Source organism: Macrobrachium rosenbergii, chromosome 41 (assembly GCF_040412425.1).
Source record: "Macrobrachium rosenbergii isolate ZJJX-2024 chromosome 41, ASM4041242v1, whole genome shotgun sequence".
In the NCBI taxonomy this organism is placed as follows: Eukaryota; Metazoa; Arthropoda; class Malacostraca; order Decapoda; family Palaemonidae; genus Macrobrachium; species Macrobrachium rosenbergii.
Window position 1 is genome coordinate 20,822,881 of NC_089781.1, and position 20,000 is coordinate 20,842,880.

At 39.3% G+C, this 20,000-nt stretch overlaps 1 long non-coding RNA gene across 1 annotated transcript in view; it reads left to right on the forward strand.

The window, feature by feature from the left end:
• The window catches only part of LOC136826729 (uncharacterized), a 16,936-nt gene extending 773 nt beyond the window's left edge, over positions 1–16,163 (forward strand). Inside the window, exons 2-8 of the long non-coding RNA XR_010849695.1 lie at positions 1,147–1,231; positions 7,902–8,150; positions 12,369–12,586; positions 12,824–12,963; positions 13,267–13,428; positions 13,860–15,248; positions 15,453–16,163. This is a non-coding gene — a long non-coding RNA (uncharacterized lncRNA). The remainder of the gene's footprint in view (positions 1–1,146; positions 1,232–7,901; positions 8,151–12,368; positions 12,587–12,823; positions 12,964–13,266; positions 13,429–13,859; positions 15,249–15,452) is intronic.
• The last annotated feature ends 3,837 nt before the right edge of the window (positions 16,164–20,000 follow it).

The window sequence follows — 20,000 nt, forward strand, 5'->3', positions numbered from 1 at the left end:
CGACTTTACCTAATGCGGGGTAGGTCTAAGTTGCCACTCTGCGTCGAGCCCACCACCCCCCTCCATAGCTAATACGGCAAAGTTGTAACCAGTGAACACCCCTAAAAATAGTAATATTTTGTCGGCCGGCTGTAACTAAACTGTAATTGACCCTTGAAGACTACACAACTTTAATTACCTAAGGTCTAAGCCGGCACTCTGCGTCGAGCTCCCCACCCCCCACCATAGCTAATACGGCAAAATTGTAACCAGTAAACACCCCTAACAGCCGGCCGACAAAATATTACTTTAAATTCTTGTAAAGCAAGTAAAATAACATAGAAAAACATCAATTGCCATAGTCTAGCTCGCCGCGGACAGCAGGCTTAGAATTACCATCGACTGTAATTAACCCCTGAAGTCATGAAGTCCATCCCCTGTTTCACAAGACAGAATATGGTTACGTCTGTTTCCCATCCCCTCCGGCAAGTGCAATAACTTGTTAACGTATGGGTACCCCCCCCCCAGGCCAGTACTCGACACGGCGAAGGTACATTCCATTTGGCCGACAACCAACAAATGCACCGCCAGTGTCAGAAGCCCTAAAAGTGTAGAAGAAACCAGTTTCCAAGGTATTGCACTTGCTGGACGGGATATGAACTGTTCGAAACAGACGTAGTCATGATCTGTTTTGTGAAGATCGTGTATGGAAACCCCTTGTTGGATGGATGAGGGTTTAAATAGGGGTTAATTACAGCTGACCCCCCAAAAATAACGTTGAATTGTAAATAAGCAACCAAAATATAAGAAACTGCCATATCTCGCTAAATACCCGCCGTGTATATATTACTTAAAAATACCCCGGGACAGGTTACTGCCTTTTTGGGGGGGGGGCAGGTGGAGGCCCGAAGGCCAGCCCCACCTCTGGCCAGGTCAGGGCACGTTGCCTCAAGTTAGGGTAGGTAGGTAAGATCTGGTTAGGTCAGAGCTTGGCATTATAGGAAAGGTTATGTACGTGTATGTGTGAGGAACCTGTCCCAGTCAACGGCTGGCGGGAATCAGGCTGCGCAACCAAAGTAAAATTTTACCTTGAAAATACCTAAGCATTTAAATGCATATATTTAAATTATGTGTAAACCTTAAAATAACGATTCATTTGTTTTCCAGGAAACCTCCAGCAGGCAATCAGACTGCATTCTTCCACAAAACCCTATAATTTACAAGATAACTTTGGGAAACTTCTAAAATAATGGTAAGATGAAGTATCTGTGTTTGAAGGTGTAAAATTTTATATAAGTGGAATTGAAAATAAGCCCGTTTAGGTTTAGGGGTGACTCCAGGGTCTGTTTTATCAATTATTTTAGGCCATTTTCTTATGCCATACCATATTCAGTTGCATAAGATTGAATGCAAAGTCTGTATGTGCAATTTTAGTAGTCAGGCCTAATTTAGTAAAACTTCACTTGCCACCAGTCGTCGACCGGGACAGGTTCCTCAGACAAACTTTCCTATAAAGCCAGGTCCTGACCTAAACAGATCTTGCCTACCTAACCTAACTTAGTGCGACGTGCCCTGCCCTGGCCTGCCTCCGCCCACCCTGGACCCCACCAAAAAGGCAGTAACGTCCTGGTCGATGACTGGTGGGAATCAGGCTGTGCAACTTAAATAAATAAAGTTTTACCATTATTATCATGGTTTTACAAGAAATAGAAGAGATTAGGTAAGAGCCTAAGATCCTAGGCTAGCACCCTGGCGTAGTGGTTAACTCAAGTGTGGCCATTTTCTTAAGCCACATGCAAATTCCAATTGCATAGGGTTGTATGCGTCTATATTCGCAATTGTAGTAGTTACATTAATGGTTATACAAGAAATAGAAGAGTTAAGGTAAGATCCTATAACCCTAGCCCAGCACCCTAGCTTAGGGTTAGTTCAAATAAGGCCTTTATTAGGCCACTTGCATATTCAGTTGTATAGGGGGTTGCATGCAACATCTATATATGCAGTATCAGGAGTTATTTTCAAAGTTTTACAAGAAATTGAGGAGTTTAGGTAAGAGTGTTAGGACCTTAGGCCAGCACCCTAGCTTAGGGGTTAGTTAAAATTCGGCCATTTTCTTAGGCCAGTTACATATTCAGTTGCATAAGTCTGCATGCAATGCCTGTATATGCAATTTCAGTAGTTATCTAGTTTTACAAGGAATAGAAGAGTTTAGGTAAGAGCCTAGGACCCTAGGCCAGCACCCTATCTTAGGGGTTAGTTCAAATGTGGTCAGTTTTTTAGACCATTTCCTTGATCAATTGCATAGGGCTGCATGGTACATCTATATATGCAATTTCAGTAGTTATTTTTTATGGTTTTACAAGATTTAGAGGAGTTTGGGTAAGAGCTAAGGACCCTAGGTTAGCACCCTAGCTTAGGGATTCAAATGCAAACATTTTCTTAGGCCACTTGCATATTCAATTGCATAGGGTTGCATGCAACTGCTATATACGCAATTTCAGTAGTTATTTTCATGGTTTTACAGGAAACAGAAAGAGTTTAGGTAAAAGCCTAGGACCCAACGCCAGCATCCTAGCTTAGGGGTTAGTTCAGAAGTAAAACTTGAGTTGCGTGACCTGATTCCTGCCAGTAGCCCACCAGGATAGGTTACAGCCTGTTTTGGGGGTGTCAAGGGAGCACCTAAGCCCTAGTGGTGTTTGGTTAGGTAGGTATGACCTGGTTAGGTCTGGACCTGGCATTTTGGGAAAAGTTATGTTCATTTATGTATCAGGAACCAGTCTCAGTTGATACCTGGCAGGAATCAGGTCGCACACCTAAAGTCAAGGTTTACCAGTTCAAAGGCAGCCATTTTCTTAGGCCACTTGCATATTATGCAAACTCTATATATGTAAATTCAGTAGTTATGTTGATGGTTTTACAAGAAATAGAAGAATTGAGGTAAGAGCCTAAGACCCTAGGCCAGCACCCTATCTTAGAGGTTAACCCAGTTGCGGCCATTTTCTCAGGCTACTGGCATGTTCAATTGCACAAGTTGCATGGAACATCAATATATACAATTAAAGTAGTTATTGTCAAGGTTTTACAAGAGTCCAGCTAAGAACCTAGGACCTATAGGCTAGTACCCTAGCTTAGAGGTTAGTTCAAATGCGACCATTTTTGTAGGCCACTTGCATATTCAATTGCATAGGGTTGCATGCAATGTCTGTATACACAATTTCAGTAGTTATTTAAATGGTTTTACAAGAAATAGAGTTTGGGTAAAAGCGTAGGACCCTAGACCAGCATCCTAGCTTAAGGGTTAGTTCTGAGGTAAAACTTTACTTTAGTTACGTGGCCTGATTCCTGCCAGTTACCCAGCGGGACAGGTTACTGCCTCTTTGGGGGCAGCCCCAGGCAGGTCAGGGCACATAGCCCTATGTTAGGTTAGGTGGGTAGGATCTGGTTGTCAGGATGTGTCCTTTTATGTATGAGAAACCTTCCCCGGCTGACGACTGGTGGGAAGCAGGCCGCGCAACTAAAGTAAAGTTTTATCAGTTAAAATGCTGCCATTTTCTTAGGCCACTTCCATATTCCATTGCATAGGGCTGCATGCAATGTCTATATATGCAATTTCAGTAGTCGTTTTCGTGCTTTTACAAGAAGTAGAAGAGTTTAGGTAAGAACATGGGACCCTAGGCCAGCACCCTGGATTAGTTTGTAGTGGTTAGGTACAAACGTCTGGAAAACTGTTATTTTCATGGTTTTCAGTTGCTAAGAATCTAGGCGCACCTATTTTAGGGTTAATTAAAATGCCAGCCATTTTCAGGGCACTTGCATATTAAATTGCATAGGGTTATGTCACAATTTATGTGGATTTCCAAGAAACAGAAGTTAGGTAGTTAATGTCCAGTTAGCTTAGGGGTGAGTCTGCACTTGCATAGGGTTGCAAATTCAATTTCAGTAGTTATTTTCATGGTTTTACAAGGAATAGAAGAGTTTAGGTACAAAGTAAAGCATAGTGCTCATCCTTGGCCAGCAGGGCATGTTACACTATGTTAGGTTAGGTAGTTAAGGAGTTAGGTTACCAGGCAAATGCAGGAACCTGTCCCAATCGACCTAGGACATGTGCTAAAATAGTTTTCAATAGCATTTTGTTGCATGCAGTGTCTATAGTTATTTTCGGTTTTACAAGGAATAGAAAGTTTTTCAGTAGTTAGTTTTCATGATTTTACAAGCATTAAACAGTGAAGAGTTTTAGGTAAGAGTGTAGGACCCTCCCTAGAAGTTAGTTCAGATGCTGCCATTTTCTTATGCCACTTGCATGGGCTGCATGCAATGCCTATATACACAATTTCAGTAGTTATTTTCATGGTTTAACAAGAAATAAAAGAGTTTAGGTAAGAGCCTATAACCCTAGACCAGCACCCTAGCTTAGGGGTTAGTTCAAATGCGGCCTTTATTAGGCCCCTTGCATATTCAATTGTATAGGGGGTTGCCTGCAACATCTATATATGCAATTTCAGTAGTTATTTTCATGGTTTTACAAGAAATACAGGAGTTTGGGTGAGAGAGTTAGGACTAGGCTAGCACCGTAGCTTAGGGGCAAGTTCAATTTTGGCCATTTTCTTAGGACACTTACATATTTAGTTGCATAAGGCTGCATGCAGTGCCTGTATATGCAATTTCAGTAGATATTTTCTAGTTTTACAAGGAATAGAAGAGTTCAGGTAAGAGCTTAGGAACCTAGGCCAGCACCCTATCTTAGGCGTTAGTTCAAATGCTGTCAATTTCTTAGGCCATTTCCTTAATTGCATAGGGCTGCATGCAACACCTATATATGCAATTTCAGTAGTTATTTTCATGGTTTTACAAGAATTAGAGGAATTTGGATAGGAGCCGAGGACCCTAGGTCAGCACCTTAGCTTAGGGGTTCAAAAAAAACATTTTTTTAGGCCACTTGCATATTCAGTTGCATAGGGTTGTATGCAATGTCTATATACGCAATTTCAATAGTTATTTTCATGGTTTTACAAGAAACAGAAAGAGTTTAGGTAAAAGCCTAGGACCCTACGCTAGCATCCTAGCTTAGGGGTTATTTCAGAAGTAAAACTTAAGTTGCGCAGCCTGATTCCCGCCAGGGATAGGTTGTGGCCTGTTTTTGAGGGGGGTTAAGGGAGCCTTAAGCCCCATTGTCCAGGTCAGGGCACGTCACCCTATGTTCGGTTAGGTAGGTGTGATCTGGTTAGGTCAGGACCTGGCATTTTAGGAAAGGTTGTGTCCATTTATGTATGAGGAACCTGTCTCAGTTGACACCTGGAGGGAAGGGGGCCGCGCAACTAAATTTAAGGTTTACCAGTTCAAAGGCAGCCATTTTCTTAGGCCACTTGCATATTCAATTCCATAGGGCTGCATGCAGTGTCTGTATATCCAATTTCAGTAGTCATTTTCATGCTTTTACAAGAAATAGAAGAGTTTAGGTTAGAACGTGGGCCCTAGGCCAGGGTTAGTTCAAATTTGGACATTTTCTTAGGCCACTTGCATACCCAGTTGTATAGGGCTGCATGCAAAGTCTGTACATGCAATTTCAGTAATTATATTCATGGTTTTACAAGAAATAGAAGAGTTAAGGTAAGAACCGAGGACCCTAGGCCAGCACGCTATTTTAGGCGTTAATTAAAATGCGGCCATTTTCTTAGGCTACTTGCATATTTAATTGCATAGGGTTGCATGCAACATCTATGTACGCAATTTCAGTCGCTATTTTCTTGGTTTTCCAAGAAACAGAAGAGCTTAGGTTAGAGCCTATGGCCCTAGGCCAGCACCGTAGCTTAGAGGTTAGTTCAAATGCGGCCATGCATATGCAATTCCAGAGGGTTGCATGCAGTGTCTATATATGCAATTTCAGTAGTTATTTTCATAGTGTTACAAGAAGTAGAAGTTTAGGTAAGAGCCTAGGACTCTAGACCAGCACCCTAGCATAGTGGTTAGTTCAAAGGTAAAACTACTTTAGTTGCTCATCCGCCCCCAAGCCAGGTCAGATCACGTTACACTATGTTAGGTTAGATAGTTAAGGTCTGGTTATAGGAAAGTTTTTGTCCATTTATGTATTAGGAACCTATCCCGGTCGACAGCTGGCTGGAATCAGGATGCGCAACTAAAGTAAAGTTTTACCAGTTTAAATGTGGCCACTTTCTTAGGCCATTTGCACATTCTGTTGCATAGGGCTGCAAATTCAGTAGTTATTTTCATGGTTTTTCAAGAAATGGAAGAGTTCAGGTAAGAGCATAGGACCTTTGGCCAGCACCCTACCATAAGAGTTAGTTCAAATGCAGCCATTTTCGTAGGACACATGCATATTCAATAGCATTGTGTTGCATGCAGTGTCTATATATGCAATTTCATTAGTTAGTTTCATGGTTTTACAAGAAACAGAAGAGTTTAGATAAGAGTGTAGGACCCACCCTAGAAGTTAGTTCAAATGCTGCCATTTTCTTATGCCATTTACATGGGGAACCATGCAATGCCTATATACACAATTTCAATACTTATTTGCATGGTTTTACAAGAAACAGTAGAGTTTAGGTAAGAGCCTACCACCCTAGGCCATCACCCTAGCTTAGGGGTTAGTTCAAATGCAGCCATTCTCTTAGGCCACTTAATATTCAATTGCATTAGGTTGCAAGCAATGTCTGTATATGCAATTTCAGTAGTTAGTTTCATGGTTTTACAAGAAATAGAAGAGTTCAGGCAAGAGAGTAGGACCCTAGGCCAGTACCCAACCTTAGGAGTTAGTTCAGATATGGCCATTTTCTTAGGCCACTTGCATATTCAATTGCATAGGGCTGCATGCAATGTCTGTATATGCAATTTCAGTAGTTATTTTCATGGTTTTACAAGAAATAGAAGAGTTGAGGCAAGAGCATAGGACCCTAGGCCAGCACCCTACCTTAGGAGTTAGTTCAAATGTGGCCATTTTCTTATGACACTTGTTTAGTGCTGCATGCCACGTCTATATGCGCAACTTCAGTAGTTATTTTCATGGTTTTACAAGAAATCGAAGAGTTTAGGTTAGAGCCTACGACCATAGGCCATCAACCTAGCTTAGGTGTTAGTTCAAATGCAGCCATTTTCTTAGGTCGCTTGCATATTCAATTGCAGTGGGTTGCATGCAACATATATATACACAATTTCATTAGTTAATTTTCATGGTTTTACAAGAAATAGAAGATTATAGGTAAGAGCCTTGGATCCTGGGACAGCAAGCACCCTAGCCTAGGGGTTAGTTCAAATGCTGCCAATTTCTTATGCCAATTGCATAGGGCTGCATGCAATGTTTATATATATATGCAATTTCACTAGTTATCTTCATGGTTTTATAAGACTTAGAAGAGTTTAGGTAAGAGACCAGGGCCTTTGGCCAGCACCCAAGTTTATGGGTTAGTTCAAATGCAGCTGTTTTTTAGGCCATTTCCATATTCAGTAGTATAGGGTTGCATGAAACATTTATATTTGTGATTTTAATAACGAATTTTTTTTATTTTTACCCTCAAAACTGGAGTTTAGGTAGGTTGTCATGAAGGCGGTCTTGTTAAATGAAATTTTCATATTCAGTTGCATATAATTGCATGCAATATCTGTTTTTGAGGCTATATCTTAGATAATGTGAAATGTGAAGGTATTTAGTTATTTTTATGGTTTTACACAGAATAGAAGAGTTTGAGAGCCTAGGACCTTAGGCCAGCCCCCAAACTTAGGGGTTAGTTCAAATGCAACCATTTTCTGAGGCCATTTGCATGTTCAGTTGCATAGGATTGCATGCAATGTCAATATATGCCATTTCAGTATTTATTTACAAACCTTAAAATATCAGTATTTATTTACAAACCTTAAAATATTAGTATTTATTTACAAACATTACAATAACAATACATTTTTTTTTCCAGAAAATATGCCACCAGAGAAACGGCTTCCCTTGGGAGAAAGACTACACGAGCCAAAAGGCATGTAGCACACAGGGCGGCGGAAACATCAGGTCAGAGGGAGGTCAGACTGGAACACCAAAGGACAAGAACTGCATCCAGAGCAACAGAGTACCCGAACAAAGGAAGGTCAGACTGGAAGACTAAATGACAAGAGGTGCTGCATCCGGAGAAGCAGAAGAACTGGAACAGAGGGAGGTCAGGCTTCGACAGGTGAGGACAACAGTCTGAGGAGCCAGAGCTCAAAGGATGTTTTGTTGTGAACTGTAGGTTTTAATCATCATCATCATCATCCAGGTGCCATATCCCCGAGGACATAGGCAATCATGGCTCGCCACTCCTCTCTATTTCCGGCTCTCTGCAGCAACTGAGCTGCAGACATTCTTCCTCCAGTCATTCTCACTGACCCAACCCCATATTTTTGTCTAGGTCTTCCTCTCGGCTTCCTTCCATTGATTTTACCAGTGAGAGAGAGAGATGTTCTAGTTCTTGTCTTCTCACTATGAGACCCACAAACCTCATTTGTCTACCTCTCACTGAAGCCAAAAGTTCTCTCTCAACGCCTACTCTTTCCAATACCTCCTCATTAGTTTTCTTTCCTGTCCATGATATCTTGGACAGGTTTTTAATACTTTAAACTAGTTTAAAGAAGGACGCATATACACATACATCATTAATATTACACAGAGAAATGTATCATGGGCTTGCAAAGTTAGGTTGGGTAAATTCGCAAACTGTCCATTTCTAGGTGGTTTATCTTGGCAGTAACTAAAAGTGGAATAGTCAGTCAGGTGCATTTGCGGAATCTCCTTTCCTCAGAATGTTTTATGAGAGGAGCAGATTCATTCCTGCTTTCTGCTGACGTCCCCTAATTCAGGTGTATTGGTCTTATATTCTGTTATTAATTCATTTGTCACCTTTTCCTATAACTAGTCTCTCTCTCCCGCTTGAAAATTAGTTTTTGGAGTTGTATTTTAAGACCTTTTCCTTGAAAATGTAAGAATGTATTTTAAGTTCAACCCCCTCTCTCTCCCTCTTCTTGAAAATGTAAGAAATTTAAAGGTTTTTGAAGGTGTATTTTAACTTCAAAAACCTCTCTCTCTCTCTCTCTCTCTCTCTCTCTCTCTCTCTCTCTCTCTCTCTCTCTCTCTGTGCTGTATTTTAACTTCAAAACATATCTCTCTCTCTCGGTCTCCTCTCGCGTAAGAAATTTAAAGGTTTGAATTGTCTTTTAACTCTGCCCATATGGAGTTTTCAGGTGAAAAAGGGTTGCAAAAAGCGTCCTGTTTAGAATGTCAAGACCTCCAAACTTATAGCTTACATACGAAAGCCACAGAAGTCAGTTACGCTATCAATATTTAACCCTGCTTAAAATGACATTTTTGTTTATATGCAGTATTTGTAGAGAGTACCATCCACCCCCCCTCCCTGCCAAACCTCATCTGAAGCATTCACGTACGACGGGTCAGGAAAGTTAGCAACACAAACAAAACCACCTTTGGTTTGCAAATGGACTGCGTAGCAGGAATTACGGAAATATAAACTCCATCGGTGGCTCATCCCCCCCCCAAAAAAAAAAAAAGCAAATCCTGTGTGAGAGTTGGGGAATTCATTCAATAATTATATTTCCGCGAATCCACAGCATGCCGTAATAAACTCATTCACTTCACTTTCTGTCGAACTGCCTGCTATCGGCTGCTAATATCATTCCATTCCACTTCACATATTTGGGTCTTTTAACGGAATATTAGTTTCATTCTGCGCCCCAGAATTAATTCGTTTCACGTTCAGGGCGAAACTTTTGTTGGAATGAAACTGTTCATTTAAATTGTTCATTTGAGGCAGCGTTCAGGCTCTAAGAGTGGGCTGTCAGTCATCTTTGCTCGACTGAACAAATCAATTTGTTGTTTAGGTTTGTTTATGAAAAGTGGTGATGGGAATGTATTTTGTAATGTTTATAAATGAGAATTACACCGGCCATGAAAATGATTTATAAGAGCGGTAATGGCTATCTGTTCATCAGTGAATATAAAAGAATATTTATTTTACCATTTGTACAAAAAATAATTATTTTGAGTGAATTAAAATGTGACCTTGACAGTCAAGTATGTTAACATAAATATCAGGAAATACTGTATATGTTACAATTTACCATTACAGTTACGATACAATAATTATGTACATGGCTAGAAAACATTTCAGTAAATGAAGTTCTGTATAACCTCACCCTTTAGCCTTTAACTACGACCGGTATCTCCCAAATGCTAATTAACTTATCCGAGTACTAAAAATATATGTCAAGTTCCATCCTAGTCAGTTTCATTGTTTGTGATATATCTTGATAACAAGCAGACGCAATTGGACTCACAAACATACTTAGTCGATTATCCTTAGGTAAGATAATAGAAAACAAAGTAATATGTGGCAACTCGTTACTCTTGCCACTTTAACATGGCTTGTGCTTTTCTCTTTACTAATTTTTAAGACGTGAAAACTGATTATAATATAGAAATTAAGAGTACATATGAAATTATTATTTCATTTACATAGATATATGAGAAATCTGCCTCTTTTGCCTCATCATCTTTCTCATCATTTGTTCAATTCTTCTCGACCTTTCTCTGTCATTGTTTATTTTTCCGTTTCCTATTAAATTTTTTTCACTTCCTCTTCTTCCTCGGCATCAGTGAAAAAATTGTAAGATTTTTCAGATAAAGAATGTTAACGAATAAATATGGAAAGCAGCTATATATAATATATACTCTCATCTTCCATGAAGTCTTGATGAATCATGAAGTGTATCTGAATAGTTCATTCTTTCCATTTCATATTTATTACTTTCGCCATTATCTCCCAATCATCTACGATTGAAAGAATGGAGCAGTGCTCTTGCAATAATGAGATATGTTCAATATTCCCTAAAACTGCCACAATTTTGGACAAAAACTAATAAACCCGCAGTTGGCTTCATCAGCTTTTTTTTCCATTCGTAAAAACGCGTCGTTTTCATCAGTAAACCTGCTGGACCCATAAATCAGGGTTGGGCGGAATCACGGAGTTGCAAATGTTGACTCAAATCAAGGAAAGCAATTGCAAGAAGCAGTTACCAAGACTCTGAGGAGAAGGCTGGGACAAATAAATCTCTCTCTCTCTCTCTCTCTCTCTCTCTCTCTCTCTCTCTCTCTCTCTCTCTCTGACCACATACATCCGAGAAAGCAGAACGTCGTATGATTTCAGAAAAATTGGGCTCGGGTGAAATGGGTTCCATAAAGTAGTTTTACTATCAGACCTCTGATCTTACTGGTGGGGAATTATACCTCTTGTTGGGACATGTTAGGGAAACTCGGTTTCGACATTTTTTTTTATTAATGTGGAGCCCCTCAGGATACGCCAGACCTGATACACGTATCCATTTTCTAATTTCTTGAGGATCGATATGATTTCTCTAAGTGTGGGAATGCAATTTACATTAAAAGTCCCGCAAGGAATGACAGACAAGAGAATGTTAAGACAGTTTCTTTTCATTTTCGTGTTTTTGATTTGAACAGTCGAGTACAAACTTTTACAATTAACAGAATCAACAAGTGCTAAACTTTGTAAGACAGTTTCTTTTCATTTTCGTGTTTTGATTGAACAGTATAGTACAAACTTTTAGAATTAACAGAATCAACAAGTGCTAAACTCTCTTTTTTTCAAGTTACAAACTTTAACTAGTTATTTTGGTGTACCTGTTTGGGAAATGGGTCTTGTAACTTTATCAATGTCCTTATTTTCATATTTTGAATGAATCACCATGTATCACCATGTACAACTTTTAGATTTATCAAAATCAACGAGTGATCATACGTTTATTTTGAATTAGACTTCAACTATATTTATGGTAAACCTATTTGGAAATGGGTCTAGCAACTTTATCCATTTCACTAAAGGTAAAGTCCCTCCCCCCCCCTCTGTAATCATGGTAAGTACACCGTTACTTGATATGTTGTAGTTGAATGATTTGTCTTCATGTTGAAATTTCTTAGTGATGTTTTAATGCCTGTTATTGCTTGTTGTATAACAATAGTGAATCATGTTTTATCATGTCTTGTAATTATAGTGATGTTGCTTGATATATAACAATAGTGAATCATGTCATTTCTTGTAATTATAGTGATGTTTCTTGTAATTATAGTGATGTTAGGCTCCTGTGCATATATTACGCTGTAACATTTACTGCTGTACAGACAAAATTACTGCTAAATATATATAAAAAGCAAAACGATATAAAAACGATATAAAGACATAAAATACTGCATGCATTTCGATTTATTTTGATGTTAATAGGGTTATGTGCATAGAGTCTGAGTGATAGGTTTTTGTTAGGCAAAGTTGCAATTATTTGTTATTATATGAATTTTAACTTTTTTTTCATTGTCGATTGTGCTGAAGGAATGTTGCCTTGGAGGAGGAGGAGTCACACCGCATGGATAGATCCTGAGGACGCCGCCGGCAGAGACGTCAGTGTCAACCCTAAGGATGACGACAGTGATATCGACGACCTTTTGTACGTTACTGACTAGTAGAGGTCGACCTTTTCTACATTACTGACGATGACCTCAGTCAGGACGATTATTTTTACCAGCCTCCTACTGCTAGCTATACACGGGGTCGGTATGAGGCATAATTGTTTTTATCACTTCTTGTAAGAAAGAACTTTAAAGAACTTGTTTTAAGGGTCCTTTAAATTTTTGCCCTTTGTTTTTTTTTATAGTACTGCATTTATTGAATTTTGGTGTATTAAAATAACTTCATATTTGCTTCACACACTGCATACACAAAACACTCACACATACACACTCATGATTCATTTACTGTTTTAGTAATTTACATTGTTCTTATTTCAGCTGGCAAGGTCAGTGTTGTGGCCCCTCAGCATATGCCAGTGGGAAGATGATGCTGAGGTTCATTCTTCCTCTAAGAGACCTCGGGCACGACAGTGGAAGAAGGGGAAGAGGGAAGGCCTCAGTACCTAACCCCTGCCAGAGTATGTTCAGTTCACTCACGTCCTGACTTCTAATAATTGTGAGTGTTAGGCTCATGTGCATATATACGCTGTACAGACAAAATTACTGCTAAATTTAGTGAAGATAAAACTTAGTTACATTTAATTACATCGTTTTTATATGGAAAGCACTAAATGCATTCATTTTGATATAGTTTGCTGTTAGGCTTTATGTACATAGAGAGAGGTTGTGACAGGTTTTTTGTTAATTGTTAGGCAAAGTTGCAATTTTTGCTTGTTATTACATGAATTTTAAACTCGAATCTTAATTAATTTCCTTTGTAGATTAAAATCTGCCTTGAAGGAGGAGAGTCACACTGCACAGATAGCCCATGAGGACGCCGCCGGCAGTGACATTGATGTCAACCCCACGGATGACGACAGTGACGATGACCTTCGTCAGGATGATGAATTTTACAAGCTTCCTCCTCCTAGCTTATGCACTAGGTTAGTATGATGCATAATTATATAACCAGATGAACTTGAAGTGATGGAAGAATTGAGGCATAATCATACAACTCATTGAACTTTAAAAAGGGTGAAAAGAATTAAAGACTTTAATAGGTTGGGGTCAAGTCTATTTTTTCTTAAATAAAATGATTTAAAAGGCTTTTGTTTTTGTACGGGAAAAATTAAAGACTTTTGTTTTTGTAAGGAACCGTTCAATTTTTGTCCTTTGTTTATTAAAAACCAGTTATAGTGCTGCATTAATTGCCTTTTGGTGTATCAAAATATAAATGCTACATAGACACACACACACACACACACACACACACACAAACACACACACACACACACACACACACACACACACACACACACACACACACATGAGTGATTCATTTTCTAAAACTATGTTACTTTGTTCTTATTTCAAGGTCAGTGTTGTGGTCCCTCAGCATATGCCGCTGAGGTTCATCCCTCTAAGAGACCTCGGGCTCAACAGTGGAAGAACGATGACCTTAATACCCAACCGCTGCCTAAGTGTATGTTCATTCACGTCCTGACTTCATGAGCAGGCAGTCTTACGAGTATTTCAAGCAAGTTCTTCACGTCTTGATTTGAGGGAACACATCGTCTACCAGAGTAATCTGTATTCCAGACAGAAGGATGTGGGCAGTACCTTCAGTATGACAGAAGGGGGATTCATGGTTTTCCTGCTACTCATCATGTACATTGGGTTGGTTTCTGCCTAGTATAGTGGACTACTGCGCTGTCAAGACTAGGATTCTTGAAGTTGCTGACTTCATGTCTACTAGGAACTGCTTAAAGGCAATTATTTCGAACCTGCACTTCAATGAACATGCAGCAGGATCACAGGACAGGGTCTTCAAGATACATTCCCTCTTCACTAAGGTTACCAGGTAGTTCCTGAAGGTTGTTGCTGAGAGACTGAGAGACTCCTGTGCAATCTATCGACTAGGTCATGGTTGCACACAATGGGACCACGGCCAGTATGTAGCCAAAAAGCTGGACAAGTGGGGCTACAAATTGTTCTGCTGTTCCAGTGTCGATGGATTTGTCCATGGTACTCTTACTACCAGGAGTGGTCTAGCTGTCTGAGCCACCATACAAGACTGTCTGAAGAGGAGGGGAAGAGATGAAGTTTCTAGTCGCCTTGGTCAAGACCCTCAAGGACCCAAAGAACTCTGCTGTGTATGCCGACAACTACTCCACCAGTGTCAGGTGGGCCGAGTACTTGAGTTCCCAGTTTAGATTCCAGTATGTGGTGACTGAAGAGCAGGGGAAGAGTCGAAGTTTCTAGTCGCCTTGATCAAGACCCTTAGGGACCCAAAGAACCCTGCTGTGTGTATGCCAACAACTATTCCACCAGTGTAGTTGGTTGGCCGAGCACTTGAGGTCTAAACAGTTTAGATTCTGTTGTGTGGTCACTGCCAGGGAGAAACAGAGTTGGCACCCCTGCAGTCTGTCAAGGAGATGAGCAAGAAGTTGGTACCCAGGGGGACACTGAACTAAGTCTCTTCTGATGGCATCCTTGTTGCTAGATACAACAGCATGGTGATGATCTTGTCCACACTGAACTAAGTCTTCTGATGGCATCCTTGTTGCTAGATAGAAGGACAACAGCATGGTGATGATCTAATCCACAGATGTCGGCATGGCGCCTGTGGATGAGATGAGCAAGTTGGTACCCAGGGGCACAGTGAACTGGAATCTATGGTCACTGCCAGGGAGAAACAGAGTTGGCACCCCTGCAGTCTATCAAGCAGATGAGCAAGTTAGTACCCAGGGGCACACTGAACTAAGTCTCTTCTGATGGCATGCTTGTCGCTAGATACAACAGCATGGTGATGATCTAGTCCACTGATGTCCACACTGAACCAAGTCTCTTCTGATGGCATGCTTGTCGCTAGATACAACAGCATGGTGATGATCTTGTCCATTGATGTCCACACTGAACTAAGAAGTTGGTAACCCAGGGGCACACTGAACTAAGTCTCTTCTGATAGCATCCTTGTCGCTAGATACAACAGCATGGTGATGATCTTGTCCATTGATGTCTCCACACTGAACTAAGTCTTCTGATGGCCTGCTTGTCGCTAGATACAACAGCATGGTGATGATCTAATCCACTGATGTCGCCGTGGCGCCTGTGGGTGAAGTGGAACGTTATGACAAGGAAGTGAAGAAAGTTCCTGTGCCTTGTCCATCTGTGCAACAGTCGCATGAGTGGCATTTTGACTAGAGTGAGATGTTGACCCACCTCTACAAGACCTTCAAAGCAAAGAGGTAACATGTGAGGTTCTTTGCGTAAATCCTGTGGACTTGATTGTCTGCAATTCCTGGATCCTGTACAAGATGACGAGACTGTTTGGCATTCCAGTGCAACCCTATGCCCCTCCAGGAGTTCTGCCTTAACATCTGTTGGCTGCGAAGCTTCAAGGGTCACCAGCAATTTCTCTTGGAACCCGAGATGTCCCTTCACCTAAGCGGGGCCAACGCGCATTTGTGTCTAGTATTGAGTCCCTGCCAGGATGCCACTAATCTCCGTATGCCAAAGCATGTCGAGGGTAGACAGACATGCAAGTACTGTTCTGGGAAGGGCCAGTTGGGTGTGCGAAGAGTGCAAGGGTGGTACTGTGCCTTACAGACAGCAGAAACTGATTTGCAATGTTCCAAGAGGTAGGGAAGTAATTGTAAATAATAAATAACTAAACTACTTCAGTGTTTCTTTTATACAGCTATAACGTGTAAAAATTCATGAAAAAAGTATCAAAATATAACAATATCAATGAGTTTATGAAAGCCATATGCATGCCTTATTTGGAAAAGATATCAAATATAACAATAGCAACAAGTTTATTTCCTGTCATATGCATGCCTTATTTGGAAAAGAAGTACTGGTTTATATAAAAAAGTTGAGAAATAAAAATTATGAAAGGTATCAAATATAACAATAGCAACGAGTTTATGAATATGCATGCCTTATTTGGAAAAGAAAGTATTGGTATAAAGAAGTTAGGAAATAATATGAAAGATTAAAGGAAAACGGTTTATATAAAAAAAGTTGGTAAATAAAAATTGTAGAAGGTATAAAATATAACAATAGCAACGAGTTTATGAATATGAATGCCTTATTTGGAAAAATTATTGGTATAAAGAAATTTGGAAATAAAATTATAAAAGTATCAAATTTATGGAAAGTTTATGAAAGATTTATTTGGAAAAAAGAGTATAAGTAGTTTGAAATAATAATGCCTTAGTTGGGAAATTATAAAGAAGTTTTTATAATTAAGAAAGATTTAAAGGTGAGTAAATCATGAAAGTCATGCGTGCCGTGTTTGGGAAAACAAGTATTGGTATACAAAAGTTGGGTTTCCCATTATGAAAGGTTTAATAAGTGAGTAAATCAAGAGGGGTATAATTCTGAAAAAGATGACAATTACTGTCCGAAGTATCCCATACGAACTCGCCGGAGGCATCCATACGGGATACGTCATTGCATGTAATTAATGCACAAAATTTTAAAATTTCCCATAAAACTTAAGGTGGGCTTTGAAGGGTTAACTACATTTTGATAAACTTGTTTGGAAATGGGTCTTGCAACTTTTTATCAATTTCACTAGGGGTAAATATGGAGTGACAAACGAGGTACCCGAGGTATAATTATGGAGTTACAACGAGGTACCAGAGGTAAATATGGACTTACAAACGAGATACTAGAGGTAAATATGGAGTTGCAAACGAAGGTACAAGAGGTATGAATATGGAGTTACAAACGAGGTACCAGAGGTATAAATATGGAGTTACAACCGAGGTATACCAGAGGTATAAATATGGAATTACAAACCAGGTACCAGAGGTATAAATATGGAATTACAAACCAGGTACCAGAGGTATAAATATGGATTTTTCAAACGAGGTACCAGAGGTATAATATGGAGTTACAAACGAGATACCTCTGGTACCAGAGGTATAATATGGAGTTACAAACGAGATACCTCTGGTACCAGAGGTATAAATATGGAGTTACAAACGAGGTACCAGAGGTATAAATATGGAATTACAAACGAGGTACCAGAGGTATAAATAAGTTTCATATGGAGTTACAAACGAGATACCTCTGGTACCAGAGGTATAATATGGATACAATAAGGTACCAGAGGTGTAAGTTACAAACGAGGTACCAGAGGTATATATAAATATGGAGTTACAAATGAGGTACCAGAGGTATAAATATGGAATTACAAACGAGGTACCAGAGGTATAAATGTGGAGTTACAATCGAGGTACTAGAGGTATAAAGATGGAGTTGCAAACGGTACCAATAAGAGTTGAACAAGTTTATACCCTTAAAAAATGAAAACATATATGCCTTAACAGCAAGACTCGTGAATGAAAGCGTAAATGTTTATAAATAACGGTACCAGTATGACCAAAAACAAAAACACACGTATGCGCACTGAATAGATTATGAAGCGGCTATGTGGTGGAAGTTTACTACAATTCTGTTCATCACGAATTAACAAATGAGGAAGTGATCCGTTATATTTTCTGTACCAGCCATATTAGGCAATATATATATATATATATATATATATATATATATATATATATATATATATATATATATATATATATATATATATATATATATATATATATATATATATATATATGATATACTGAGACAGAGAGAGAGTACGAGGGAATATTTTAATACATTTTTGAATAACTTTATATAATTATGACATTCCTAATCATATGAGCGACACAGAACTGACATATGCCACAAAGTGATGTTTTCTAACCTCGCCTAAATATACAAGTGAATAAAAACATTCACACAAATGCAATCATAAAATATTATTGTATATTTCCTGAATATTTAAAGGCAACCATTTAGTCTTTCAATGCTGCGCAGTCTATGAATTTACGTCCTCGTGTCAATAACAAGATATATTGTAACAATAGGATTTATATCTACAAGCTTGTTGTTATGACAACCTTTCCGATAACAAGATACTGGTAGTATGTTTCTACCTACAAGTCTGCTGTTAAGGTTAATCTTAACAATAACGAGATGAATAACATGCGCATCTACAAGACTGTTTTCGTGATAACAGTAAAATTCCGTTAAGATAATCTTCAATAACAAGATAAATAATAATAGCATGTTCAACTTCGAGTTTGCTGTTACGATAACCTGATCATGAAAAAGATAAATAAAAAACATTTCCATCAACAAGTTCGTTGTTATCATAACCTTAAAAATAAGGAGATAAATAACAGCAAGATATCCACATGCAAGTTTGATGTTAAGATAACTTTATCAATAACAATATAAACAACATCATGCCCATCTCAAATCCTGTTGTTATGATAACATCGTCAATAATGAGATAAATATAAATAATACCCTACCCATAGTTATATATATATATATATATATATATATATATATATATATATATATATATATATATATATATAAAAGTGTGTTGTTTACCAACAACCCACAACAAACGCTTAACAACAACAACACTCGTCCACCCATCGGTCCTAATTTTATCGGCCCGCAACGCGCCCAAAATGTCAGAATAAAAAGCCACACCACCCACGCGTTTTCCAGCTGTTTAGGATAATCCACCCCAGACGTATTATTTTCCCCCCCTCGACGTTTTAGTGCCACTTAAGCTGATGTCGAGTCGAATCAGTTCCGCCGAGTCAACATAAGGATGAAGGGTGCCAGACTTAATGCCACACTGTTGGGAAGGAGAAATCCCTCCCCCCCCCCAAAGCCCCTAACTAGATGGAGACACATCTTGGCTGAAGGACTGCTGCTGTTAGAATGTCTCAGAATGTCTTAATGAACAGGGGGACGTGATAGACGCCGCTTAAGTGACGGGTGTTCGCATCTTCTGTTTACATCGCAGGGGCGTTTGTTTGATTGGGTGTCGCTACTGAGTTGGTACGAGGTTAACAAAAATGTCAGTCGTTCCAGTGTCAAAGAAGGATGAATAGAGGGGGGTACACTGTGATGGGTGACGGGGATGGAGGATAAAAGCAAGTATATAGGATTAATTTGAGGAAAATGTCAGTCATTGCAGTGTCAAGGGCGAATAGAGAGGAATATAGTGTGGTAGGTGACGGGGAAGGAAGAGGAAATTAGTACATAGAATTAATTTAAGGAAAATGTCAATCACTCGTGGGTTAAAGAAGGGTGAATAGAGAGGGATATATCGTGATGGGTCAAAGACCATTGGGATATATGGTGATGGGTGATGGGGAAGGAAGAGGAAAACTTAGTAGAAATTAATTTGAAAATGTCAATCATTGGGCTAAATAAGATTAGGGTGAATAAGGGGTATATGATGGGTGATATCATAAGACCTGGGAGATATCGTGATGGGTGATGGGTCAAAGACCATTGGGAGATATCGTGATGGGTGATGTGTCAAAGACCATTGGGAGATATCGTGATGGGTGATGTGTCAAAGACCACTGGGATATATCGTGATGGGTGATGGGGAAGGACGAGAAAAACAAGAACATAG